The 11,644-nt window shown below is 34.7% G+C and overlaps 1 pseudogene; it reads right to left on the bottom strand.

Moving 5' to 3' along the window:
- Positions 1–7,450: 7,450 nt before the first annotated feature.
- On the bottom strand, positions 7,451–9,130 carry LOC139785229 (uncharacterized; annotated as a pseudogene).
- Between the last annotated feature and the right edge of the window lie 2,514 nt (positions 9,131–11,644).

The following is an 11,644-nucleotide window of genomic DNA, read 5'->3' as shown; positions in this document are numbered from 1 at the left end:
AACCATTATCCAAAGAAAAACCCTTAAAGTTGGGTGTGATTTTGGACCGCCAATTGAAGATTAACCTTCAAATGATGGTTAACCTTCAATTGACGGTCCGAAATCACACCCAACTTTAAAGGTTTTTCTATGGTGTTTTTTTAACGGTTAACACCAAAAGTTGAGTGTATTTTTCCATAAGGGTATTATTATAACTTGCGTTTGTGTGTTACATATAATCTTATCAGCTTATTCTCAAAGACTTGTTTCCTGCGATTTTATTAATCAAATAAGTTAGAATAATTTTTGTGTTTCTCATTGAAAGATGATCCTTTTAAGGGCGGCGGCATGTCGGCGCTGTATTGTCATCTTCGGTATTTGTAATTCGCGGTCTCGCGGTTGAGTCGCACTCTCGCGGAAGGGTCGCGCATTTGCTCACGCTTGGCGCGTGTGTTCCCTCCCCCCGTTTACTTTTTTCTTTTGTCTTCGAGTCGAGTTTGCTCGTGTCCGTTGCATTGATCACTCTCGTACGTTCAGATATAAGGAAGCCCTCATCACGATGCGACTTTTGTATTACTAATTCAAGTGACATATCAGTTGTATTGTATCACCACGATAACGAGCTCAGTAAAGGCAACTGTCAACAACCATAAGGAGAGTATTTCTTTTACTACTTAAATGAGCCACAAGGCTTCTGAGAAAAACAGCGTGCACATACGCAAAGGGCACAAGCCCCACAAGGTACATTTAATGCGTACGATTTGCTACCTATGTGAACCTGGAGCCCGACTTTACAAAAATTAAAAATTAATAGCATAGTTTGTTTGTACTTTGTTTGTACCCGTTTGTACCATATTTGTTATTTTGTTTGTACCTCAAAGGATAAAGAAATACCAGCAGGTTAAAAAATGGCCAGAACCCCACATTGAAATATTTTAATTTCATTAACGGCATTCAAAAGAGAATCGTTTGTACCCGTTTGTACCCGTTTGTACCTCCGTTAAAATCGTTTGTACCTCAAAGGAACCGGAAAGTTGCAGTTCTGTACATAAAAACTGATGTCGCGGAGGTTTCAACATAATAAAGTACGCAGTTATTCTACATACTGTTTCTAAGCTTAATTTGCAATTACTAAACCATGTGTCAACTTTTGCACTTGCTTTGAAGCCAAATTGTCTCTTCACATATTTCTTATGTTTATTTTTCTCGTACAAGGCCAATCTTCTATTTCGTTGCCAATTTTTTGGCAACGAAATAGAAGATTACTTCTGTCTACTTTTAATTCATTATTGCACTTTGGACAATGTATTGTACCATTAATTAAATTATTTGCGATTAAATTATTCACACTTTTTTATTTTTCCTTGGCCTCATGCGCATGCTCCGTGGCCGCACGTGCATGCAAAAGTGCGCGAATTTGAAACGTATGGATACTTATAATGCATAAATATAAATATATACTTTTCATATACCAACTATTCTCTGCTTTAACAAATTATTTCACTTTCGTTAACTTCGACGCTTAATATCTGTAGCAGAAATAATTTGTTAAAGCACTTTCGTTAACTTCGACGCTTAATATCTGTAGCAGAAATAATTTGTTAAAGCAGAGAATAGTTGGTATATGAAAAGTACATATTTATATGTACTTATTCATCGTACAAATTTATATGTTCTATGAATAGTTGGTATATAAATATGTACTTTTCATATACCTGCAACTATTCTCTGCTTTAACAAATTATTTCTGTTTTGTTAACTTCGACGCTTAATATCTGTAGCAGAAATAATTTGTTAAAGCAGAGAATAGTTGGTATATGAAAAGTACATATTTATATTTATGCATTATAAGTATGCATACGTTTCAAATTCGCGCACTTTTGCATGCGCGTACAGGCTTTTCAAAATACGTCCAAGAGGTAGTTTCGTCAATTTTAGAGATATCGAAAAACGGCCAGCGGCATTCAAAGGAGAATCGTTTGTACCCGTTTGTACCTCCGTTAAAATCGTTTGTACCTCAAAGGAACCGGAAGTACAGGCTTTTCAAAATACGTCCAAGAGGTAGTTTCGTCAATTTTAGAGATATCGAAAAACGGCCAACGGCATTCGAAAGAGAATCGCTTGCATTCGTTTGTGACAAATTGATTTCTATATTTAGAGTAAAGAACGCAGCGATCAAAATATTGATGATTGAAAGAATTCATTATTTTTTTACATCGTCTTAATTTGTACGTGCTGTCTATTTTGACATTGTAGTAGTGTTTCATCACAGTAGTGCTACTCTTTGAAATATATTAGCATGAGTTTATTGTATAATTGTGTTGCATTTCTGCGCTTGGCGTAATCCAGAACTAACGACGAGGACGTGGCAGGATTCTAGTTCCGTTTGGTTTTTTGTTTTTTATTTTTTTTATGTATTTTTTAATTTTTAAACATTTTTTTTAATTTTCTTTTTTTCTTTTTTTTGTTTCGTTTTTTATATTTATTTTTTTAGTTCTTTCTTGTTTAAATTTTTTTCTATTTTTAGTTTCTTATTTCTAGTCTCCGCCTGCATGGTTAGGCTTCGTATTACATTTGTTTTACGGCTTTATTAAGTGCCAAGGGAAAGAGATAGTTTTCGGAGTATTTTTGAAGCGTGCTGAAGTGGTCCGAAGTGTGAGTTTTACGCAAACATCTTTTTATTTGGAAGTGCTTTGTATGAATTCTCAGCGTGTCATTTCTCGCCTCTGGCGTCGCAATCTAATGGCTGCGGCGAATACCCAGGAGCCTTAAACGTATAATATAGTGCAATCGATTCAACATAGTCGAAACCGTCGACAGCGGAAACATAACGCGAGAGAAAGAGGAGTGTGCTGTTTCGCTTTTGTTTATTCGCAGAAGCTAGCTGAGCGCGCGTTTGTCAGTTGTCACATGCGCGATATACTTATCCCCTTGCTCCCGCACAGCGCGCTTTCTATTCACTCTTGCCTGTCTAGTGTGCTTTGCCGCCAAAGCTCAGTCAATCTCTCCCAGACACGCCGTAGATTTAACTCTCCTTAATTCTGTATTCTTTGCCTGGATAACACCATTTTGCGAACTTTTCCTTTATATGAGTTGTTTTAGCTACTTCGTGCCACTGCGAGATCACAGAAACTTTAACTGTTCTGATTCTCTAACTCTAACCGGAAGACTTTATCGATTTAAGAAACGTAAGTTTCGTGATTAAATTGATCCGCAGAGAAAGTTGTCAAAAATGCCGCGCGCAACAAAATTTTCTGTCAAAATTATTTTCGATTCAGTGAAAGATTTAATGTTTTTTGATGATACCGGAGAATTAAAACCATTATCATAAAGCGTTTGGAATAACGCAATCGTAAAAATGCAAAACGAAATGTCAGCAAAACATATGTATTTTTATATCTCTTGGAATGACCACAAAATCCAGGGTATGTTTAGAAAATATTATGGCATTGAGCGAAATTCCGAAATATCAATTTCGGAAAATAATCGCAGTAGTGATTCAAACTGGTCAATGAATATGTCTCATAAATCGTTACCACCACTTAGAGTAACAAACACTATTTCAGGCGATGACTGGAATAGTATACGGGCGCGTGATGTATCATATAAAGGTAGGAATTACAAAGTGTTACGACAAGGCTGGACCGATGTACTTCAGAAGCAATTGTGGCGAGAACATAAGTTGCCGTGTTGCTATGCCTTCAAACATCCTAAAGTTAATGAAAATCCCGGGGAACCATACTTGTGGATTAAAGGTTCATGTACTGAATGTGGTATTGCAATTAATTTGTATGCCTCAGACAAACCAACTGAAGATGGTCTAACACTGCAGGTATCAACAAGTGACACAAAGGATATTGAGCATAAAAACAAGCGCCAACTGCGGGGAGAAAATAGAAAACGAGTCGCTAAAGAAGTCACTGCCCAGTCAACGTATGCTTGGCGTAGGCAGAAGGCTAATGAGCTCATGGAGTTTGGCGACAAAGTTCCCGCGCATTTGTATATCGAAGATGTTTTACGCAAGGCGAAACAAACGGAAAGCGACAGAGAGTTAGGGCTTCATAAAGGCGTCGAGCTACTTCAATCGGTGCATGAATTAAAATATTCGTGGGGACCATTCGAGAGATTGGGATCGATAAGTTCTTCGTGATGTACTGGAGTCCGGAACAACTTTTTCTTTATAAGAAACACTGCAAAGACACGTCGAAAATTGGGAGCCTAAGTATAGATGCGACAGGTTCGATTGTTCGAAAATTTACGAAACCAGATGGATCAAGTTCGACGATGTATCTTTACCAGGGTGTAATTCCGTTTTATACAAAAATTTTTCCAGTTGTCCAGATGGTTTCGGAAAAGCACGATGCGAACCTCTTAACTTATTGGTTACGCGAATGGTTGCGTTTGGCGTACCGTGTTCTACGGAAATTTTTATTGATTATTCCTTGGCGCTTTTAAATGCTGTTAGCTTGGCATTCGAAACAACTGACCTCAACACGTATGTCAATAGATGCTTTGCAGTTGCCAAAGGAAATAGTACCGTTACAAAACCCCGTTGTTGTATAAGAATCGATATCGCTCATTTCATCAAGCTGGTCACCCGCTGGAAATGTTTTCGTAGTACGCATCCACGGGTGAAAGAATTTTTCCTTCGATGTATTGGACTTCTCGCTAAATGCACAACGTTCGAACGATTCGAAAGTTTGTTGCGCGATACTTTGACAGTAGCTTTTTCGGAGACCGAGAACGTAGATTCAAATGAAAGCTGCTTCGGTGCTCAAAAACGATTGATCCAGAACATTAAATCGGTGAACAAAAAAGAATATATAAGAGAAATTGATGCCATCATAGAAAAGAACCCTGAAGATTATGACAATTCCGATTCTGCAGTAGATCTGGATCTTGAAGATTCCGAGTTTGAAGTAACCGGAAAATTGAAAACTTTTTTACAAAAACTCGAAGATGATTGTAAATGAAGCATGCAAACAGGTGAACGACCAAATCCATATTGGTACCCAAATTTTGCGAATAGTCTCCTAAGAATAAGCAAGCACTTTACTCTATGGACATGCATATTGGCAACAAATAGCACCACTGCAACTTCATCACGAAGCGAAGAATATTTCCGTGAACTGAAACACCTGATTTTAGATGGTGACCGGAATCTTCGAGTTGACAAGTTCTTAATTAAACACATACGATCGATTTCTGGCACCGAGAAACTCTTGAACGCTGCTTGCGAGTCCACTATTGGCATATCTCAAGTGACCATTGCAATGAATAAAATTTCGGAATCGGGTACGATACTAAAATACGACGAATTCTCGAGACTCGACATGATCTCGAAAATCGACACCACATCAGAAGTAGAAGCCATGGAACTTAATGCAGTCCCGAAATCCCATGAAACTGAGAAATTGGACGAGTTTTCAACACTTAACGAGACGACAACGATTGAGGAAGCTGAAACGATTACAAAAAGCTTTGAGGAGGCTCATTCTTACTCATTCTTACACGAAGAAGAAAACTGGGGCGGAAAAAAATTTGCCAAAAATTAAATTGTACAATCACACTGAAAATCCACCAAAGCGCAAAAGGCACGCAATTCCAAGTCCAACAGTTGATAGTGTTCTAGATGAGTTGCAACCCCGCGGGTGCAAAGTTAACCTCCCGAAAGATAAAATAAAAGTAACATCATTCAAACGTGGAAAATATTTAACTTTATGTCCAGATATTCAAAGCATTCTCGAGAAACCTTCCAGAAATGCTAATTTACCTTTGTTAAAAAATGGACAACTGTTGGGGCGAGTCCGCGTAGCAAGAAAAGAGGTGAGTTTTTATAACACATGCTCGTTTGATTCACTCGCGCAGTCCGTGTTGGCAGGTTACCGAGATTGGGCTAGTTATCACGATTACATTATAGTTTCAAAGAACGAGTTTTACGATTTTATAAGAACGTTCTCAACTTATGGAGCAACGACCCAAACATATAAGAAACGATCGACGCTACTGAACAATATGTTTGCTGTGTAGCAAAATAATCGAATTGATTGCAATTTCAATGTCAGTAACTTGGTTTCCCAAAAGTTATTGACCGATGAACCATCGTATCAAATCTTGCAGCAATGTCAGAACTGTGATCATAACGTGATCGATAATAATCATCCGATTATTGATGTAAACACGAAACCTTTCTATGAAAAGAGTATGCAGGCTCTTGAAAGTGTTGTCAACGAGAAAATGTCTGATGCGTTCTATAAAAAATGCATTCGTTATGGATGTAACGAAGTAGTTTCAAAAGTTTCTGGTGGACATCATCTTTTTATCGACATTGAATGCTTGCAATTGTTAAAGCTTGCCGCAAACATGGGTTACGATGACTGGCCAGGGGTATTCACTATTTCGCAAATACCCTCAAGACTAGTAATTGGTGGATTGAACTACAGCCTAGTTTCTGTCATAGAGTACGATGGTACTTCAGATCTAAAATGTATAGGACATTATGTGGCATACATCCGCCGAATAACCGGGCGATGGGAGATCCATAACGATCTATGCAGTGATAAAAAACCAATATTGATGACAGAGAGAGCATTGCTACAAAAAAGAAAATTGGCGATGTTGATGTATGTCAAACAAATGTAAGTAATTAAAAAAAATTTTTTAACAAGAAAAATCTTTAAAAAAACAAAAAAGATAAAATAAAAAAAATCTGCTCTGTATTCACATGCTTATTAATAAAACTATTATTTTAACAAAAATAATAAAAATAACATACTTATATAACAAACATAAAATAAATACTTATTTAAAAAATAAGAAAATAAAAATAGAAAAAAATTTAAACAAGAAAGAACTTAAAAAATTAATATAAAAGACAAAAGAAAAAAAAAGAAAAAAGAAAATTAAAAAAAATTTAAAAAAATTAAAAAGTACATAAAAAAATAAAAAACAAAAAACAAAACGGAACTAGAATCCTGCCACGTCCTCGTCGTTAGTTCTGGATTACGCCAAGCGCAGGAATGCAACACAATTATACAATAAACTCATACTAATATATTTCAAAGAGTAGCACTACTGTGATGAAACACTACTACAATGTCAAAATAGACAGCACGTACAAATTAAAACGATGTAAAAAAATAATAAATTCTTTTAATGGTAATTATGCATTTTAGGGGAAGCACCTCCGATGACCTTGATCTTGACATATGTTGTCAAGGTCACCGTCCTGAGTGACCTTCAGAAAGTTTTAGCCGGCGCTCGTTTTTTATTAAAAAGTTATAAACAAAAAGAGTTTGAAAAATGTAGCAGTTATTTTGAGTACTAATAGACATAAATGACTGATATTTATGTGGAAATAGTACATGTATGAACGAAGGAAAATTATTTAAAGCAGTGAATTGTTGGTATATTGAAAGAAAAATTATTTAAAGCAGAGAATAGTTGGTATATTGAAAAGTATATATACAATTGTATATGTTAGAAAGCATAAATATAAAGTATTCCCTACTTTAACCATAATTGTGTGATTATAATTGTAAATATTATTTATTAAATGCGTGGGCACATTCTATAAGCTCGATCGAAAGAATATAAACAATAACATATATACTCTTAGAGTTTCTAGTCAGATGTATTATTTTCAGTGAGAGGATATAATGTTGCCATTATTTCGAAAAACTTACATATACGTTCACAGTATACATATTTACGTTTAAATAAGAATTCAGCTAAATAATGTACGTAATGATAATTGCGAGTTCCATATTTCGGTATTACACTTCGAATATCACGCCACAAACGTTCTATATTTTGTGTGTGAACTCCTGTATGAGGATCTACAAAATTTTCACTATGGTTCACAACACGATGTGTATAGTTATAATTTTTTAATTCATTGTATGCTCTCCAGCAGTCACTATGGATAATAGTACCCGGTGCAATAAAACGAAGTATATTTGGAATTAAAATTTGAGATGAGCGTTGTTCTACGGGAACAACAAAAAATCTGCCAGTATGTCGTTCGACACCTCCAAATAACCATTGGCCAGTAATGAGACGTCCACGATGATACTTGCGCCTTCCAAATTTAGCCTAATCAATTTCTACAACGATATTTGAACCGCCAATTTGCTCTTCATTACGCAACAGCCATTGTGCCAAAAGCTATATAAAAATACGTGTCATTTACTATTTCAAAGATCATTATAATAGCAGCATTAATGTAGAAAATAAAAAAATATACTTCTCGACAAAAATTTATCCAATCAACTGCCGTGTGAGATGTAATAGCTAGTTCTCCTTGTAAAAATAACTGTCGTGGAGAATTTAATAGTAGAAAATAAGAAATTAAACGACAAATTTTTGGCAAATTTAGTGCAGCTCTTTCAAGCCACGTATTCGTTAGAGCACTGATTTTAAAATTGCACGTTTTTCTAACTCGTTTTTTATCACGGATTTGTTTGTGGTACATACCACCGCAATGAATAATAAATGATTGCTGTTCCATGTTTAAGTGCACAATTTTGTTGCACCGAAGACACTTTATTCGATCACGAATAACTTTTTTCTCTGCCAGAAATCTAATTAACTCTTCGTAATTATGCGTTAAGTGAAGAAACTCGTGAAATAACATAGTGAAACGAAAGTTAGAATTACTGTACCGTTTTAATAATCACTGACAACTGAAAGAGACGTAGCGAAATATAAACACAGAATCATAAACAGTAATACTATTCCTACTCCTATGTTTATACTTCTATGTAAACATAGCTTTACGCGAGATTCACCTTTTCAGATACTACTCAGTTACCGAAATAATTTCACGCTGTGGACAAGCGATTTTATGTGGACAATATATTTATATAATATGGCATATTCAATAGACCAAATAAATAAAAATCCTTGGCTTGCGGCTCAAGATGTTGTTGGTGATGCGAAAACTTGGCCTAAATTTATAAGAAAAATGTTTTGGGACAAAAATTTCAAGGATCATAATCGGATGATTATAGTGAATTTTGCATATTTAAATGCAATTTCAGAAGATTTTCTACACGACATTTTAACTTTTACCTTGAAAGAAGCATACACAAACGAAAGAAAGCGCAATGTCAAAGATAGGTTTCGTTATTTAAATCACGAAGTAAGTCTTTTAATTTTTGATAACTATATTAGGGTGGTGTGGGGTGATGTGTAACATGGGGTGATGTGCAACGTTTCCGATTCCTGGTCTGCATGTCGACATTTGACAGAACCGCATACTGCCATGTGTTTGTGTCGACAGTACCTTGTTTTAGATAAATAACTCGCGAGATAGCACGCACCCTGGTTTGTTGTACGAAAAGCGAGTTAAATTTCTCGAGCTAAAAGTTTTTTTTGCTTTTCACATTCATAGTGATTTCGTGAATTGGTTTTAGTCATCTTATAGGTAAATATTTTTATATTGTTAGTTTTTCAAGTGCTTTTGATAATCCAAAGCGATTTTGTGATTTCCTTACATTGTGTTGGTGTCACGCCAGTCCGCGCAAAATAGCGTGTTTGGGGTTATGTGCAACACTTTTTTTGGGGTGATGTGCAACACTCATTTTTCGCTAGTTTATCGCTATTTTACGATTGAACATGTGTATATGAAGTGTTTTAATGCATTTTTCAATGTGTTTAGTCATTATGCCACGAAAGTATAAAAATAAAGGTATCGCTGTTCCGGTCAACTATTTTACTTGTGACAACTGCAATTCAGATGATAAAAAATAAAGTTTTTTGCGTTTTTCCTTTCATTATATTAATTTTTAAGCGATAAATAAATAAGAAATCAAATAAAAAATGATTTTTTTTTTGTAAAATTTCCATTTGTCAGAGGTCGATTACAACACAGTGAAATTTTTTGTTCACCAGATTTTGATTAATTTGTATTTAAGAAGCCCAAATTTAACATTTAAGTCGATTGATGTCGATATTCATGCATTTTTTACCTTAATTTTGCCTGTGTTGCACATCACCCCAAGATTTTTTGAAAATGCTAAAACAGACGTTTTTGAAACATCGAAAAATTTTTGGGAAAAATTTAAAATTTTGAAAATCTAATCATGCAGAATTTTAGTATTTTCCTTCCTCTACATTATACAGCCATGATATATTCAAGAATTTGATTTTTGGATATGTTTTCCGAGCAACGAAAAAAAGTGTTGCACATCACTCCACACCACCCTAAATATAGGTATGTATATTTATTAAATGTCTTTCATAAATTTGTAGGAATTTGGACGAGATCGACGTAGTCGTGTTTATAGTTACCACGTTTATTTCAAAAAAATGTTAGATTTAAATTTCGAACCACGTAAAAATTAATAATATATGTATTAAAAAGAGAATAATAAAAGGTAATAATGTATTTACATACTGTTATTTCAATTAAATGATTAAAGCAAAGAACAGTTTATGCTTTTGATTAAAGCAGGGAATAATTTATATTTATGCTTTCTAACATATACAATTGTATATATACTTTTCAATATACCAACTATTCTCTGCTTTAAATAACTTTTCTTTTAATATACCAACAATTCACTGCTTTAAATAATTTTCCTTCGTTCATACATGTACTATTTCCACATAAATATCAGTCATTTATGTCTATTAGTACTCAAAATAACTGCTACATTTTTCAAACTTTTTTGGTTTATAACTTTTTAATAAAAAACGAGCGCCGGCTAAAACTTTCTGAAGGTCACTCAGGACGGTGACCTTGACAACATATGTCAAGGTCAAGGTCATCGGAGGTGCCTCCCCTAAAATGCATAATTACCCTTTCAATCATCAATATTTTGATCGCTGCGTTCTTTACTCTAAAGATAGAAATCAATTTGTCACAAACGAATGCAAGTGATTCTCTTTCGAATGCCGCTGGCCGTTTTTCGATCTCTCTAAAATTGACGAAACTACCTCTTGGACGTATTTTGAAAAGCCTGTACTTCCGGTTCCTTTGAGGTACAAACGATTTTAACGGAAGTACAAACGGGTACAAACGATTCTCCTTCGAATGCCGCTGGCCGTTTTTCGATATCTCTAAAATTGACGAAACTACCTCTTGGACGTATTTTGAAAAGCCTGTACTTCCGGTTCCTTTGAGGTACAAACGATTTTAACGGAGATACAAACGGGTACAAACGATTCTTTTTCGAATGCCGTTAATGAAATTAAAATATCTCAATGTGGAGTTCTGGCCATTTTTTAACCTGCTGGCATTTCTTTATTTTTTTAGGTACAAAGAAAATAACAAATGGTACAAACGGGTACAAACAAAGTACAACCGAACTATGCTATTAATTTTTAATTTTTGTAAAGTCGGGCTCCAGGTTCACATAGGTAATCGGAGACTGTGAAATCGGCTCTATATTGAAGTAGATTATCAGAAGCAAAAAAACATATAAACTCTTTCTTGTATTATACGTTAAAATAAATGAATATTTTCACATTCCAGCACTTATTGTTCAATAGTATATATTCGTAAAATATATCAAAAATTATCTTTTTTGTTGTCCTTCGTTAGTAAAAATAAATATGCAATTCAAACAACATTTCTAAAAATTGGTTTATAACAAATATAAAATTAACTTACACTAATTAAATATATACTAATAATATTAAACGACTATTACATTACAAA

This window comes from Temnothorax nylanderi, unplaced genomic scaffold (genome assembly GCF_030848795.1).
Source record: "Temnothorax nylanderi isolate EJ_2023f unplaced genomic scaffold, tnyl_v1.0 TNYL_tig0759_pilon, whole genome shotgun sequence".
NCBI classification, from domain to species: Eukaryota; Metazoa; Arthropoda; class Insecta; order Hymenoptera; family Formicidae; genus Temnothorax; species Temnothorax nylanderi.
This window is presented reverse-complemented; position numbering and strand designations above follow the sequence as displayed.